The sequence below is a fragment of the Gnatocerus cornutus genome, chromosome 1 (genome assembly GCF_029298725.1).
Source record: "Gnatocerus cornutus isolate USDA-ARS CGAHR chromosome 1, icGnaCorn1.1, whole genome shotgun sequence".
Lineage (NCBI taxonomy): Eukaryota > Metazoa > Arthropoda > Insecta > Coleoptera > Tenebrionidae > Gnatocerus > Gnatocerus cornutus.
Window position 1 is genome coordinate 457,860 of NC_142233.1, and position 17,828 is coordinate 475,687.

Sequence of the window (17,828 nt, forward strand, 5' to 3'; positions counted from 1 at the left end):
TTCTGCACGAAATCATCAAAATTCTTACAGAAAACCGCATATTTCGATGCAAAACGACGATTTCTCGCCGATTTTCGTTGTTTTCTGGCTTGAATTCGCAAAGAAGAGCACGAAATCTACAAAATCATCACTTTTTACCAAGATTCAACGGCTGAATTGCAAGAAAACAGCAGAATTCTGCACGAAATCATCAAAATTCTTAGAGAAAACTGCATATTTCGATGCAAAACAACGATTTCTCGCCGATTTTCGTTGTTTTCTATCTTGAATTCGCCAAGAAGAGCACGAAATCTACAAAATCATGACTTTTTACCAAGATTCAACGGCTGAATTGCTAGAAAACAGCAGAATTCTGCACGAAATCATCAAAATTCTTAGAGAAAACCGCATATTTCGATGCAAAACGACGATTTCTCGCTGATTTTCGTTGTTTTCTATCTTGAATTCGCAAAGAAGAGCACGAAATCTACAAAAGCATGACTTTTTACCAAGATTCATCTGCTGAATTGCAAGAAAACAGAAGAATTCTGCACGAAATCGTCAAAATTCTTAGAGAAAACCGCATATTTCGATGCAAAACGACGATTTCTCGCCGATTTTCGTTGTTTTCTGGCTTGAATTCGCAAAGAAGAGCACGAAATCTACAAAATCATGACTTTTTACCAAGATTCAACGGCTGAATTGCAAGAAAACAGCAGAATTCTGCACGAAATCATCAAAATTCTTAGAGAAAACTGCATATTTCGATGCAAAACAACGATTTCTCGCCGATTTTCGTTGTTTTCTATCTTGAATTCGCCAAGAAGAGCACGAAATCTACAAAATCATGACTTTTTACCTAGATTCAACGGCTGAATTGCAAGAAAACAGCAGAATTCTGCACGAAATCATCAAAATTCTTACAGAAAACCGCATATTTCGATGCAAAACGACGATTTCTCGCCGATTTTCGTTGTTTTCTGGCTTGAATTCGGAAAGAAAAACAGGAAATCTACAAAATCATGACTTTTTACCAAGATTCAACGGCTGAATTGCAAGAAAACAGCAGAATTCTGCACGAAATCATCAAAATTCTTACAGAAAACCGCATATTTCGATGGAAAACGACGATTTTCGTTGTTTTCTATCTTGAATTCGCAAAGAAGAGCACGGAATCTACAAAATCATGACTTTCTACCAAGATTCAACGGCTGAATTGCAAGAAAACAGCAGAATTCTGCACGAAATCATCAAAATTCTTACAGAAAACCGCATATTTCGTTGTTTTCTGGCTTGAATTCGCAAAGAAGAGCACGAAATCTACAAAATCATGACTTTTTACCAAGATTCAACGGCTGAATTGCAAGAAAACAGCAGAATTCTGCACGAAATCATCGAAATTCTTACAGAAAACCGCATATTTCGATGCAAAACAACGATTTCTCGCCGATTTTCGTTGTTTTCTATCTTGAATTCGCCAAGAAGAGCACGAAATCTACAAAATCATGACTTTTTACCTAGATTCAACGGCTGAATTGCAAGAAAACAGCAGAATTCTGCACGAAATCATCAAAATTCTTACAGAAAACCGCATATTTCGATGCAAATCGACGATTTCTCGGCGATTTTCGTTGTTTTCTGGCTTGAATTCGCACAGAAGAGCACAAAATCTACAAAATCATGACTTTTTACCAAGATTCATCGGCTGAATTGCAAGAAAACAGCAGAATTCTGCACGAAATCATCAAAATTCTTACAGAAAACCGCATATTTCGATGCAAAACGACGATTTCTCGCTGATTTTCGTTGTTTTCTATCTTGAATTCGCAAAGAAGAGCACGGAATCTACAAAATCATGACTTTTTACCAAGATTCAACGGCTGAATTGCAAGAAAACAGCAGAATTCTGCACGAAATCATCAAAATTCTTACAGAAAACCGCATATTTCGATGCAAAACGACGAGTTCTCGCCGATTTTCGTTGTTTTCTGGCTTGAATTCGCAAAGAAGAGCACGAAATCTACAAAATCATCACTTTTTACCAAGATTCAACGGCTGAATTGCAAGAAAACAGCAGAATTCTGCACGAAATCATCAAAATTCTTAGAGAAAACTGCATATTTCGATGCAAAACAACGATTTCTCGCCGATTTTCGTTGTTTTCTATCTTGAATTCGCCAAGAAGAGCACGAAATCTACAAAATCATGACTTTTTACCAAGATTCAACGGCTGAATTGCTAGAAAACAGCAGAATTCTGCACGAAATCATCAAAATTCTTAGAGAAAACCGCATATTTCGATGCAAAACGACGATTTCTCGCTGATTTTCGTTGTTTTCTATCTTGAATTCGCAAAGAAGAGCACGAAATCTACAAAATCATGACTTTTTACCAAGATTCATCTGCTGAATTGCAAGAAAACAGCAGAATTCTGCACGAAATCGTCAAAATTCTTAGAGAAAACCGCATATTTCGATGCAAAACGACGATTTCTCGCCGATTTTCGTTGTTTTCTGGCTTGAATTCGCAAAGAAGAGCACGAAATCTACAAAATCATGACTTTTTACCAAGATTCAACGGCTGAATTGCAAGAAAACAGCAGAATTCTGCACGAAATCATCAAAATTCTTAGAGAAAACTGCATATTTCGATGCAAAACAACGATTTCTCGCCGATTTTCGTTGTTTTCTATCTTGAATTCGCCAAGAAGAGCACGAAATCTACAAAATCATGACTTTTTACCTAGATTCAACGGCTGAATTGCAAGAAAACAGCAGAATTCTGCACGAAATCATCAAAATTCTTACAGAAAACCGCATATTTCGATGCAAAACGACGATTTCTCGCCGATTTTCGTTGTTTTCTGGCTTGAATTCGGAAAGAAAAACAGGAAATCTACAAAATCATGACTTTTTACCAAGATTCAACGGCTGAATTGCAAGAAAACAGCAGAATTCTGCACGAAATCATCAAAATTCTTACAGAAAACCGCATATTTCGATGCAAAACGACGATTTCTCGCCGATTTTCGTTGTTTTCTGGCATGAATTTGCAAAGAAGAGCACGAAATCTACAAAATCATGACTTTTTACCAAGATTCAGCGGCTGAATTGCAAGAAAACAGCAGAATTCTGCACGAAATCATCAAAATTCTTAGAGAAAACCGCATATTTCGATGCAAAACGACGATTTCTTGCTGATTTTCGTTGTTTTCTATCTTGAATTCGCAAAGAAGAGCACAAAATCTACAAAATCATGACTTTTTACCAAGATTTAACGGCTGAATTGCAAGAAAACAGCAGAATTCTGCACGAAATCGTCAAAATTCTTAGAGAAAACCGCATATTTCGATGCAAAACGACGATTTCTCGCCGATTTTCGTTGTTTTCTGGCTTGAATTCGCAAAGAAGAGCACGAAATCTACAAAATCATGACTTTTTACCAAGATTCAACGGCTGAATTGCAAGAAAACAGCAGAATTCTGCACGAAATCATCAAAATTCTTAGAGAAAACTGCATATTTCGATGCAAAACAACGATTTCTCGCCGATTTTCGTTGTTTTCTATCTTGAATTCGCCAAGAAGAGCACGAAATCTACAAAATCATGACTTTTTACCTAGATTCAACGGCTGAATTGCAAGAAAACAGCAGAATTCTGCACGAAATCATCAAAATTCTTACAGAAAACCGCATATTTCGATGCAAAACGACGATTTCTCGCCGATTTTCGTTGTTTTCTGGCTTGAATTCGGAAAGAAAAACAGGAAATCTACAAAATCATGACTTTTTACCAAGATTCAACGGCTGAATTGCAAGAAAACAGCAGAATTCTGCACGAAATCATCAAAATTCTTACAGAAAACCGCATATTTCGATGCAAAACGACGATTTCTCGCCGATTTTCGTTGTTTTCTGGCATGAATTTGCAAAGAAGAGCACGAAATCTACAAAATCATGACTTTTTACCAAGATTCAGCGGCTGAATTGCAAGAAAACAGCAGAATTCTGCACGAAATCATCAAAATTCTTAGAGAAAACCGCATATTTCGATGCAAAACGACGATTTCTTGCTGATTTTCGTTGTTTTCTATCTTGAATTCGCAAAGAAGAGCACAAAATCTACAAAATCATGACTTTTTACCAAGATTTAACGGCTGAATTGCAAGAAAACAGCAGAATTCTGCACGAAATCGTCAAAATTCTTAGAGAAAACCGCATATTTCGATGCAAAACGACGATTTCTCGCCGATTTTCGTTGTTTTCTAGCTTGAATTCGCAAAGAAGAGCACGAAATCTACAAAATCATCACTTTTTACCACGATTCAACGGCTGAATTGCAAGAAAACAGCAGAATTCTGCACGAAATCATCAAAATTCTTAGAGAAAACTGCATATTTCGATGCAAAACAACGATTTCTCGCCGATTTTCGTTGTTTTCTATCTTGAATTCGCCAAGAAGAGCACGAAATCTACAAAATCATGACTTTTTACCTAGATTCAACGGCTGAATTGCAAGAAAACAGCAGAATTCTGCACGAAATCATCAAAATTCTTACAGAAAACCGCATATTTCGATGCAAAACGACGATTTCTCGCCGATTTTCGTTGTTTTCTGGCTTGAATTCGCACAGAAGAGCACAAAATCTACAAAATCATGACTTTTTACCAAGATTCAACGGCTGAATTGCAAGAAAACAGCAGAATTCTGCACGAAATCATCAAAATTCTTACAGAAAACCGCATATTTCGATGCAAAACGACGATTTCTCGCTGATTTTCGTTGTTTTCTATCTTGAATTCGCAAAGAAGAGCACGGAATCTACAAAATCATGACTTTTTACCAAGATTCAACGGCTGAATTGCAAGAAAACAGCAGAATTCTGCACGAAATCATCAAAATTCTTACAGAAAACCGCATATTTCGATGCAAAACGACGATTTCTCGCCGATTTTCGTTGTTTTCTGGCTTGAATTCGCAAAGAAGAGCACGAAATCTACAAAATCATCACTTTTTACCAAGATTCAACGGCTGAATTGCAAGAAAACAGCAGAATTCTGCACGAAATCATCAAAATTCTTAGAGAAAACTGCATATTTCGATGCAAAACAACGATTTCTCGCCGATTTTCGTTGTTTTCTATCTTGAATTCGCCAAGAAGAGCACGAAATCTACAAAATCATGACTTTTTACCAAGATTCAACGGCTGAATTGCAAGAAAACAGCAGAATTCTGCACGAAATCATCAAAATTCTTACAGAAAACCGCATATTTCGATGGAAAACGACGATTTTCGTTGTTTTCTATCTTGAATTCGCAAAGAAGGGCACGGAATCTACAAAATCATGACTTTTTACCAAGATTCAACGGCTGAATTGCAAGAAAACAGCAGAATTCTGCACGAAATCATCAAAATTCTTACAGAAAACCGCATATTTCGTTGTTTTCTGGCTTGAATTCGCAAAGAAGAGCACGAAATCTACAAAATCATGACTTTTTACCAAGATTCAACGGCTGAATTGCAAGAAAACAGCAGAATTCTGCACGAAATCATCGAAATTCTTATAGAAAACCGCATATTTCGATGCAAAACAACGATTTCTCGCCGATTTTCGTTGTTTTCTATCTTGAATTCGCCAAGAAGAGCACGAAATCTACAAAATCATGACTTTTTACCTAGATTCAACGGCTGAATTGCAAGAAAACAGCAGAATTCTGCACGAAATCATCAAAATTCTTACAGAAAACCGCATATTTCGATGCAAATCGACGATTTCTCGGCGATTTTCGTTGTTTTCTGGCTTGAATTCGCACAGAAGAGCACAAAATCTACAAAATCATGACTTTTTACCAAGATTCAACGGCTGAATTGCAAGAAAACAGCAGAATTCTGCACGAAATCATCAAAATTCTTACAGAAAACCGCATATTTCGATGCAAAACGACGATTTCTCGCTGATTTTCGTTGTTTTCTATCTTGAATTCGCAAAGAAGAGCACGGAATCTACAAAATCATGACTTTTTACCAAGATTCAACGGCTGAATTGCAAGAAAACAGCAGAATTCTGCACGAAATCATCAAAATTCTTACAGAAAACCGCATATTTCGATGCAAAACGACGATTTCTCGCCGATTTTCGTTGTTTTCTGGCTTGAATTCGCAAAGAAGAGCACGAAATCTACAAAATCATCACTTTTTACCAAGATTCAACGGCTGAATTGCAAGAAAACAGCAGAATTCTGCACGAAATCATCAAAATTCTTAGAGAAAACTGCATATTTCGATGCAAAACAACGATTTCTCGCCGATTTTCGTTGTTTTCTATCTTGAATTCGCCAAGAAGAGCACGAAATCTACAAAATCATGACTTTTTACCAAGATTCAACGGCTGAATTGCTAGAAAACAGCAGAATTCTGCACGAAATCATCAAAATTCTTAGAGAAAACCGCATATTTCGATGCAAAACGACGATTTCTCGCTGATTTTCGTTGTTTTCTATCTTGAATTCGCAAAGAAGAGCACGAAATCTACAAAATCATGACTTTTTACCAAGATTCATCTGCTGAATTGCAAGAAAACAGCAGAATTCTGCACGAAATCGTCAAAATTCTTAGAGAAAACCGCATATTTCGATGCAAAACGACGATTTCTCGCCGATTTTCGTTGTTTTCTGGCTTGAATTCGCAAAGAAGAGCACGAAATCTACAAAATCATGACTTTTTACCAAGATTCAACGGCTGAATTGCAAGAAAACAGCAGAATTCTGCACGAAATCATCAAAATTCTTAGAGAAAACTGCATATTTCGATGCAAAACAACGATTTCTCGCCGATTTTCGTTGTTTTCTATCTTGAATTCGCCAAGAAGAGCACGAAATCTACAAAATCATGACTTTTTACCTAGATTCAACGGCTGAATTGCAAGAAAACAGCAGAATTCTGCACGAAATCATCAAAATTCTTACAGAAAACCGCATATTTCGATGCAAAACGACGATTTCTCGCCGATTTTCGTTGTTTTCTGGCTTGAATTCGGAAAGAAAAACAGGAAATCTACAAAATCATGACTTTTTACCAAGATTCAAAGGCTGAATTGCAAGAAAACAGCAGAATTCTGCACGAAATCATCAAAATTCTTACAGAAAACCGCATTTTTCGATGCAAAACGACGATTTCTCGCCGATTTTCGTTGTTTTCTGGCTTGAATTCGCAAAGAAGAGCACGAAATCTACAAAATCATGACTTTTTACCAAGATTCAACGGCTGAATTGCAAGAAAACAGCAGAATTCTGCACGAAATCATCAAAATTCTTACAGAAAACAGCATATTTCGATGCAAAACAACGATTTCTCACCGATTTTTGTGTTTTCTGGCTTGAATTCGCAAAGAAGAGCACGAAATCTACAAAATCATCACTTTTTACCAAGATTCTACGGCTGAATTGCAAGAAAACAGCAGAATTCTGCACGAAATCATCAAAATTCTTACAGAAAACCGCATATTTCGATGCAAAACGACGATTTCTCGCCGATTTTCGTTGTTTTCTGGCTTGAATTCGCAAAGAAGAGCACGAAATCTACAAAATCATGACTTTTTACCTAGATTCAACGGCTGAATTGCAAGAAAACAGCAGAATTCTGCACGAAATCATCAAAATTCTTAGAGAAAACTGCATATTTCGATGCAAAACAACGATTTCTCGCCGATTTTCGTTGTTTTCTATCTTGAATTCGCCAAGAAGAGCACGAAATCTACAAAATCATGACTTTTTACCTAGATTCAACGGCTGAATTGCAAGAAAACAGCAGAATTCTGCACGAAATCATCAAAATTCTTACAGAAAACCGCATTTTTCGATGCAAAACGACGATTTCTCGCCGATTTTCGTTGTTTTCTATCTTGAATTCGCCAAGAAGAGCACGAAATCTACAAAATCATGACTTTTTACCAAGATTCAACGGCTGAATTGCAAGAAAACAGCAGAATTCTGCACGAAATCATCAAAATTCTTACAGAAAACAGCATATTTCGATGCAAAACAACGATTTCTCACCGATTTTTGTGTTTTCTGGCTTGAATTCGCAAAGAAGAGCACGAAATCTACAAAATCATCACTTTTTACCAAGATTCTACGGCTGAATTGCAAGAAAACAGCAGAATTCTGCACGAAATCATCAAAATTCTTACAGAAAACCGCATATTTCGATGCAAAACGACGATTTCTCGCCGATTTTCGTTGTTTTCTGGCTTGAATTCGCAAAGAAGAGCACGAAATCTACAAAATCATGACTTTTTACCTAGATTCAACGGCTGAATTGCAAGAAAACAGCAGAATTCTGCACGAAATCATCAAAATTCTTAGAGAAAACTGCATATTTCGATGCAAAACAACGATTTCTCGCCGATTTTCGTTGTTTTCTATCTTGAATTCGCCAAGAAGAGCACGAAATCTACAAAATCATGACTTTTTACCTAGATTCAACGGCTGAATTGCAAGAAAACAGCAGAATTCTGCACGAAATCATCAAAATTCTTACAGAAAACCGCATATTTCGATGCAAAACAACGATTTCTCGCCGATTTTCGTTGTTTTCTATCTTGAATTCGCCAAGAAGAGCACGAAATCTACAAAATCATGACTTTTTACATAGATTCAACGGCTGAATTGCAAGAAAACAGCTGAATTCTGCACGAAATCATCAAAATTCTTACAGAAAACCGCATATTTCGATGCAAAACGACGATTTCTCGCCGATTTTCGTTGTTTTCTGGCTTGAATTCGCAAAGAAGAGCACGAAATCTACAAAATCATGACTTTTTACCAAGATTCAACGGCTGAATTGCAAGAAAACAGCAAAATTCTGCACGAAATCATCAAAATTCTTACAGAAAACCGCATATTTCGATGCAAAACGACGATTTCTCGCCGATTTTCGTTGTTTTCTGGCATGAATTTGCAAAGAAGAGCACGAAATCTACAAAATCATCACTTTTTACCAAGATTCACCGGCTGAATTGCAAGAAAACAGCAGAATTCTGCGCGAAATCGTCAAAATTCTTAGAGAAAACCGCATATTTCGATGCAAATCGACGATTTCTCGCTGATTTTCGTTGTTTTCTATCTTGAATTCGCAATGAAGAGCACGAAATCTACAAAATCATGACTTTTTACCAAGATTCAACGGCTGAATTGCAAGAAAACAGCAGAATTCTGCACGAAATCGTCAAAATTCTTAGAGAAAACCGCATATTTCGATGCAAAACGACGATTTCTCGCCGATTTTCGTTGTTTTCTGGCTTGAATTCGCAAAGAAGAGCACGAAATCTACAAAATCATCACTTTTTACCAAGATTCAACGGCTGAATTGCAAGAAAACAGCAGAATTCTGCACGAAATCATCAAAATTCTTAGAGAAAACCGCATATTTCGATGCAAAACGACGATTTCTCGCCGATTTTCGTTGTTTTCTGGCTTTAATTCGCAAAGAAGAGCACGAAATCTACAAAATCATGACTTTTTGCCAAGATTCAACGGCTGAATTGCAAGAAAACTGCAGAATTCTGCACGAAATCATCCAAATTCTTACAGAAAACCGCATATTTCGATGCAAAACGACGATTTCTCGCAGATTTTCGTTGTTTTCTGGCATGAATTCGCAAAGAAGAGCACGAAATCTACAAAATCATGACTTTTTACCAAGATCCAACGGCTGAATTGCAAGAAAACAGCAGAATTCTGCACGAAATCATTAAAATTCTTAGAGAAAACTGCATATTTCGATGCAAAACAACGATTTCTCGCCGATTTTCGTTGTTTTCTATCTTGAATTCGCCAAGAAGAGCACGAAATCTACAAAATCATGACTTTTCACCTAGATTCAACGGCTGAATTGCAAGAAAACAGCAGAATTCTGCACGAAATCATCAAAATTCTTACAGAAAACCGCATATTTCGATGCAAAACGACGATTTCTCGCCGATTTTCGTTATTTTCTGGCTTGAATTCGCAAAGAAGAGCACGAAATCTACAAAATCATGACTTTTTACCAAGATTCAACGGCTGAATTGCAAGAAAACAGCAGAATTCTGCACGAAATCATCAAAATTCTTACAGAAAACCGCATATTTCGATGCAAAACGACGATTTTTCGCCGATTTTCGTTGTTTTCTGGCTTGAATTCGCAAAGAAGAGCACGAAATCTACAAAATCATGACTTTTTACCAAGATTCAAAGGCTGAATTGCAAGAAAACAGCAGAATTCTGCACGAAATCATTAAAATTCTTAGAGAAAACTGCATATTTCGATGCAAAACAACGATTTCTCGCCGATTTTCGTTGTTTTCTATCTTGAATTCGCCAAGAAGAGCACGAAATCTACAAAATCATGACTTTTTACCTAGATTCAACGGCTGAATTGCAAGAAAACAGCAGAATTCTGCACGAAATCATCAAAATTTTTACAGAAAACCGCATATTTCGATGCAAAACGACGATTTCTCGCCGATTTTCGTTGTTTTCTGGCTTGAATTCGCAAAGAAGAGAACGAAATCTACAAAATCATGACTTTTTACCAAGATTCAATGGCTGAATTGCAAGAAAACAGCAGAATTCTGCACGAAATCATCAAAATTCTTACAGAAAACCGCATATTTCGATGCAAAACGACGATTTCTCGCCGATTTTCGTTGTTTTCTGGCTTGAATTCGCAAAGAAGAGCACGAAATCTACAAAATCATGACTTTTTACCAAGATTCAACGGCTGAATCGCAAGAAAACAGCAGAATTCTGGACGAAATCATCAAAATTCTTACAGGAAACCGCATATTTCGATGCAAAACGACGATTTCTCGCCGATTTTCGTTGTTTTCTTGCTTGAATTTGCAAAGAAGAGCACGAAATCTACAAACTCATGACTTTTTACCAAGATTCAACGGCTGAATTGCAAGAAAACAGCAGAATTCTGCACGAAATCATCAAAATTCTTACAGAAAACCGCATATTTCGATGCAAAACAACGATTTCTCGCCGATTTTCGTTGTTTTCTCACTTGAATTCACAAAGAAGAGCACGAAATCTACAAAATCATGACTTTTTACCAAGATTCAACGGCTGAATTGCAAGTAAACAGCAGAATTCTGCACGAAATCATCAAAATTCTTACAGAAAACCGCATTTTTCGATGCAAAACGACGATTTCTCGCCGATTTTCGTTGTTTTCTGGCTTGAATTCGCAAAGAAGAGCACGAAATCTACAAAATCATGACTTTTTACCAAGATTCAACGGCTGAATTGCAAGAAAACAGCAGAATTCTGCACGAAATCATCAAAATTCTTACAGAAAACAGCATATTTCGATGCAAAACAACGATTTCTCACCGATTTTTGTGTTTTCTGGCTTGAATTCGCAAAGAAGAGCACGAAATCTACAAAATCATCACTTTTTACCAAGATTCTACGGCTGAATTGCAAGAAAACAGCAGAATTCTGCACGAAATCATCAAAATTCTTACAGAAAACCGCATATTTCGATGCAAAACGACGATTTCTCGCCGATTTTCGTTGTTTTCTGGCTTGAATTCGCAAAGAAGAGCACGAAATCTACAAAATCATGACTTTTTACCTAGATTCAACGGCTGAATTGCAAGAAAACAGCAGAATTCTGCACGAAATCATCAAAATTCTTAGAGAAAACTGCATATTTCGATGCAAAACAACGATTTCTCGCCGATTTTCGTTGTTTTCTATCTTGAATTCGCCAAGAAGAGCACGAAATCTACAAAATCATGACTTTTTACCTAGATTCAACGGCTGAATTGCAAGAAAACAGCAGAATTCTGCACGAAATCATCAAAATTCTTACAGAAAACCGCATATTTCGATGCAAAACAACGATTTCTCGCCGATTTTCGTTGTTTTCTATCTTGAATTCGCCAAGAAGAGCACGAAATCTACAAAATCATGACTTTTTACCTAGATTCAACTGCTGAATTGCAAGAAAACAGCAGAATTCTGCACGAAATCATCAAAATTCTTAGAGAAAACTGCATATTACGATGCAAAACAACGATTTCTCGCCGATTTTCGTTGTTTTCTACCTTGAATTCGCCAAGAAGAGCACGAAATCTACAAAATCATCACTTTTTACCAAGATTCAACGGCTGAATTGCAAGAAAACAGCAGAATTCTGCACGAAATCATCAAAATTCTTAGAGAAAACTGCATATTACGATGCAAAACAACGATTTCTCGCCGATTTTCGTTGTTTTCTACCTAGAATTCGCCAAGAAGAGCACGAAATCTACAAAATCATGACTTTTTACCTAGATTCAACTGCTGAATTGCAAGAAAACAGCAGAATTCTGCACGAAATCATCAAAATTCTTACAGAAAACCGCATATTTCGATGCAAAACGACGATTTCTCGCCGATTTTCGTTGCTTTCTGGCTTGAATTCGCAAAGAAGAGCACGAAATCTACAAAATCATGACTTTTTACCACGATTCAAAGGCTGAATTGCAAGAAAACAGCAGAATTCTGCACGAAATCATCAAAATTCTTACAGAAAACCGCATTTTTCGATGCAAAACGACGATTTCTCGCCGATTTTCGTTGTTTTCTGGCTTGAATTCGCAAAGAAGAGCACGAAATCTACAAAATCATGACTTTTTACCAAGATTCAACGGCTGAATTGCAAGAAAACAGCAGAATTCTGCACGAAATCATCAAAATTCTTACAGAAAACAGCATATTTCGATGCAAAACAACGATTTCTCACCGATTTTTGTGTTTTCTGGCTTGAATTCGCAAAGAAGAGCACGAAATCTACAAAATCATCACTTTTTACCAAGATTCTACGGCTGAATTGCAAGAAAACAGCAGAATTCTGCACGAAATCATCAAAATTCTTACAGAAAACCGCATATTTCGATGCAAAACGACGATTTCTCGCCGATTTTCGTTGTTTTCTGGCTTGAATTCGCAAAGAAGAGCACGAAATCTACAAAATCATGACTTTTTACCTAGATTCAACGGCTGAATTGCAAGAAAACAGCAGAATTCTGCACGAAATCATCAAAATTCTTAGAGAAAACTGCATATTTCGATGCAAAACAACGATTTCTCGCCGATTTTCGTTGTTTTCTATCTTGAATTCGCCAAGAAGAGCACGAAATCTACAAAATCATGACTTTTTACCTAGATTCAACGGCTGAATTGCAAGAAAACAGCAGAATTCTGCACGAAATCATCAAAATTCTTACAGAAAACCGCATTTTTCGATGCAAAACGACGATTTCTCGCCGATTTTCGTTGTTTTCTATCTTGAATTCGCCAAGAAGAGCACGAAATCTACAAAATCATGACTTTTTACCAAGATTCAACGGCTGAATTGCAAGAAAACAGCAGAATTCTGCACGAAATCATCAAAATTCTTACAGAAAACAGCATATTTCGATGCAAAACAACGATTTCTCACCGATTTTTGTGTTTTCTGGCTTGAATTCGCAAAGAAGAGCACGAAATCTACAAAATCATCACTTTTTACCAAGATTCTACGGCTGAATTGCAAGAAAACAGCAGAATTCTGCACGAAATCATCAAAATTCTTACAGAAAACCGCATATTTCGATGCAAAACGACGATTTCTCGCCGATTTTCGTTGTTTTCTGGCTTGAATTCGCAAAGAAGAGCACGAAATCTACAAAATCATGACTTTTTACCTAGATTCAACGGCTGAATTGCAAGAAAACAGCAGAATTCTGCACGAAATCATCAAAATTCTTAGAGAAAACTGCATATTTCGATGCAAAACAACGATTTCTCGCCGATTTTCGTTGTTTTCTATCTTGAATTCGCCAAGAAGAGCACGAAATCTACAAAATCATGACTTTTTACCTAGATTCAACGGCTGAATTGCAAGAAAACAGCAGAATTCTGCACGAAATCATCAAAATTCTTACAGAAAACCGCATATTTCGATGCAAAACAACGATTTCTCGCCGATTTTCGTTGTTTTCTATCTTGAATTTGCCAAGAAGAGCACGAAATCTACAAAATCATGACTTTTTACCTAGATTCAACGGCTGAATATCGTCAAAATTCTTAGAGAAAACCGCATATTTCGATGCAATACGGCGATTTCTCGCCGATTTTCGTTGTTTTCTGGCTTGAATTCGCCAAGAAGAGCACGAAATCTACAAAATCATGACTTTTTACCTAGATTCAACGGCTGAATTGCAAGAAAACAGCAGAATTCTGCACGAAATCATCAAAATTCTTACAGAAAACCGCATATTTCGATGCAAAACAACGATTTCTCGCCGATTTTCGTTGTTTTCTATCTTGAATTCGCCAAGAAGAGCACGAAATCTACAAAATCATGACTTTTTACATAGATTCAACGGCTGAATTGCAAGAAAACAGCTGAATTCTGCACGAAATCATCAAAATTCTTACAGAAAACCGCATATTTCGATGCAAAACGACGATTTCTCGCCGATTTTCGTTGTTTTCTGGCTTGAATTCGCAAAGAAGAGCACGAAATCTACAAAATCATGACTTTTTACCAAGATTCAACGGCTGAATTGCAAGAAAACAGCAAAATTCTGCACGAAATCATCAAAATTCTTACAGAAAACCGCATATTTCGATGCAAAACGACGATTTCTCGCCGATTTTCGTTGTTTTCTGGCATGAATTTGCAAAGAAGAGCACGAAATCTACAAAATCATCACTTTTTACCAAGATTCACCGGCTGAATTGCAAGAAAACAGCAGAATTCTGCGCGAAATCGTCAAAATTCTTAGAGAAAACCGCATATTTCGATGCAAATCGACGATTTCTCGCTGATTTTCGTTGTTTTCTATCTTGAATTCGCAATGAAGAGCACGAAATCTACAAAATCATGACTTTTTACCAAGATTCAACGGCTGAATTGCAAGAAAACAGCAGAATTCTGCACGAAATCGTCAAAATTCTTAGAGAAAACCGCATATTTCGATGCAAAACGACGATTTCTCGCCGATTTTCGTTGTTTTCTGGCTTGAATTCGCAAAGAAGAGCACGAAATCTACAAAATCATCACTTTTTACCAAGATTCAACGGCTGAATTGCAAGAAAACAGCAGAATTCTGCACGAAATCATCAAAATTCTTAGAGAAAACCGCATATTTCGATGCAAAACGACGATTTCTCGCCGATTTTCGTTGTTTTCTGGCTTTAATTCGCAAAGAAGAGCACGAAATCTACAAAATCATGACTTTTTGCCAAGATTCAACGGCTGAATTGCAAGAAAACTGCAGAATTCTGCACGAAATCATCCAAATTCTTACAGAAAACCGCATATTTCGATGCAAAACGACGATTTCTCGCAGATTTTCGTTGTTTTCTGGCATGAATTCGCAAAGAAGAGCACGAAATCTACAAAATCATGACTTTTTACCAAGATCCAACGGCTGAATTGCAAGAAAACAGCAGAATTCTGCACGAAATCATTAAAATTCTTAGAGAAAACTGCATATTTCGATGCAAAACAACGATTTCTCGCCGATTTTCGTTGTTTTCTATCTTGAATTCGCCAAGAAGAGCACGAAATCTACAAAATCATGACTTTTCACCTAGATTCAACGGCTGAATTGCAAGAAAACAGCAGAATTCTGCACGAAATCATCAAAATTCTTACAGAAAACCGCATATTTCGATGCAAAACGACGATTTCTCGCCGATTTTCGTTATTTTCTGGCTTGAATTCGCAAAGAAGAGCACGAAATCTACAAAATCATGACTTTTTACCAAGATTCAACGGCTGAATTGCAAGAAAACAGCAGAATTCTGCACGAAATCATCAAAATTCTTACAGAAAACCGCATATTTCGATGCAAAACGACGATTTTTCGCCGATTTTCGTTGTTTTCTGGCTTGAATTCGCAAAGAAGAGCACGAAATCTACAAAATCATGACTTTTTACCAAGATTCAAAGGCTGAATTGCAAGAAAACAGCAGAATTCTGCACGAAATCATTAAAATTCTTAGAGAAAACTGCATATTTCGATGCAAAACAACGATTTCTCGCCGATTTTCGTTGTTTTCTATCTTGAATTCGCCAAGAAGAGCACGAAATCTACAAAATCATGACTTTTTACCTAGATTCAACGGCTGAATTGCAAGAAAACAGCAGAATTCTGCACGAAATCATCAAAATTTTTACAGAAAACCGCATATTTCGATGCAAAACGACGATTTCTCGCCGATTTTCGTTGTTTTCTGGCTTGAATTCGCAAAGAAGAGAACGAAATCTACAAAATCATGACTTTTTACCAAGATTCAATGGCTGAATTGCAAGAAAACAGCAGAATTCTGCACGAAATCATCAAAATTCTTACAGAAAACCGCATATTTCGATGCAAAACGACGATTTCTCGCCGATTTTCGTTGTTTTCTGGCTTGAATTCGCAAAGAAGAGCACGAAATCTACAAAATCATGACTTTTTACCAAGATTCAACGGCTGAATCGCAAGAAAACAGCAGAATTCTGGACGAAATCATCAAAATTCTTACAGGAAACCGCATATTTCGATGCAAAACGACGATTTCTCGCCGATTTTCGTTGTTTTCTTGCTTGAATTTGCAAAGAAGAGCACGAAATCTACAAACTCATGACTTTTTACCAAGATTCAACGGCTGAATTGCAAGAAAACAGCAGAATTCTGCACGAAATCATCAAAATTCTTACAGAAAACCGCATATTTCGATGCAAAACAACGATTTCTCGCCGATTTTCGTTGTTTTCTCACTTGAATTCACAAAGAAGAGCACGAAATCTACAAAATCATGACTTTTTACCAAGATTCAACGGCTGAATTGCAAGTAAACAGCAGAATTCTGCACGAAATCATCAAAATTCTTACAGAAAACCGCATATTTCGATGCAAAACGACGATTTCTCGCCGATTTTCGTTGTTTTCTGGCATGAATTCGCAAAGAAGAGCACGAAATCTACAAAATCATGACTTTTTACCAAGATCCAACGGCTGAATTGCAAGAAAACAGCAGAATTCTGCACGAAATCATTAAAATTCTTAGAGAAAACCGCATATTTCGATGCAAAACGACGATTTCTCGCTGATTTTCGTTGTTTTCTATCTTGAATTCGCAAAGAAGAGCACGGAATCTACAAAATCATGACTTTTTACCAAGATTCAACGGCTGAATTGCAAGAAAACAGCAGAATTCTGCACGAAATAATCAAAATTCTTACAGAAAACCGCATATTTCGATGCAAAACGACGATTTCTCGCCGATTTTCGTTGTTTTCTGGCTTGAATTCGCAAAGAAGAGCACGAAATCTAGAAAATCATGACTTTTTACCAAGATTCAACGGCTGAATTGCAAGAAAACAGCAGAATTCTGCACGAAATCATCAAAATTCTTACAGAAAACCGCATTTTTCGATGCAAAACGACGATTTCTCGCCGATTTTCGTTGTTTTCTGGCTTGAATTCGCAAAGTAGAGTACTAAATCTACAAAATCATGACTTTTTACCAAAATTCAACGGCTGAATTGCAAGACAACAGCAGAATTCTGCACGAAATCATCAAAATTCTTACAGAAAACCGCATATTTCGATGCAAAACAACGATTTCTCGCCGATTTTCGTTGTTTTCTGGCTTGAATTCGCAAAGAAGAGCACGAAATCTACAAAATCATCACTTTTTACCAAGATTCAACCGCTGAATTGCAAGAAAACAGCAGAATTCTGCACGAAATAATCAAAATTCTTACAGAAAACCGCATATTTCGATGCAAAACGACGATTTCTCGCCGATTTTCGTTGTTTTCTGGCTTGAATT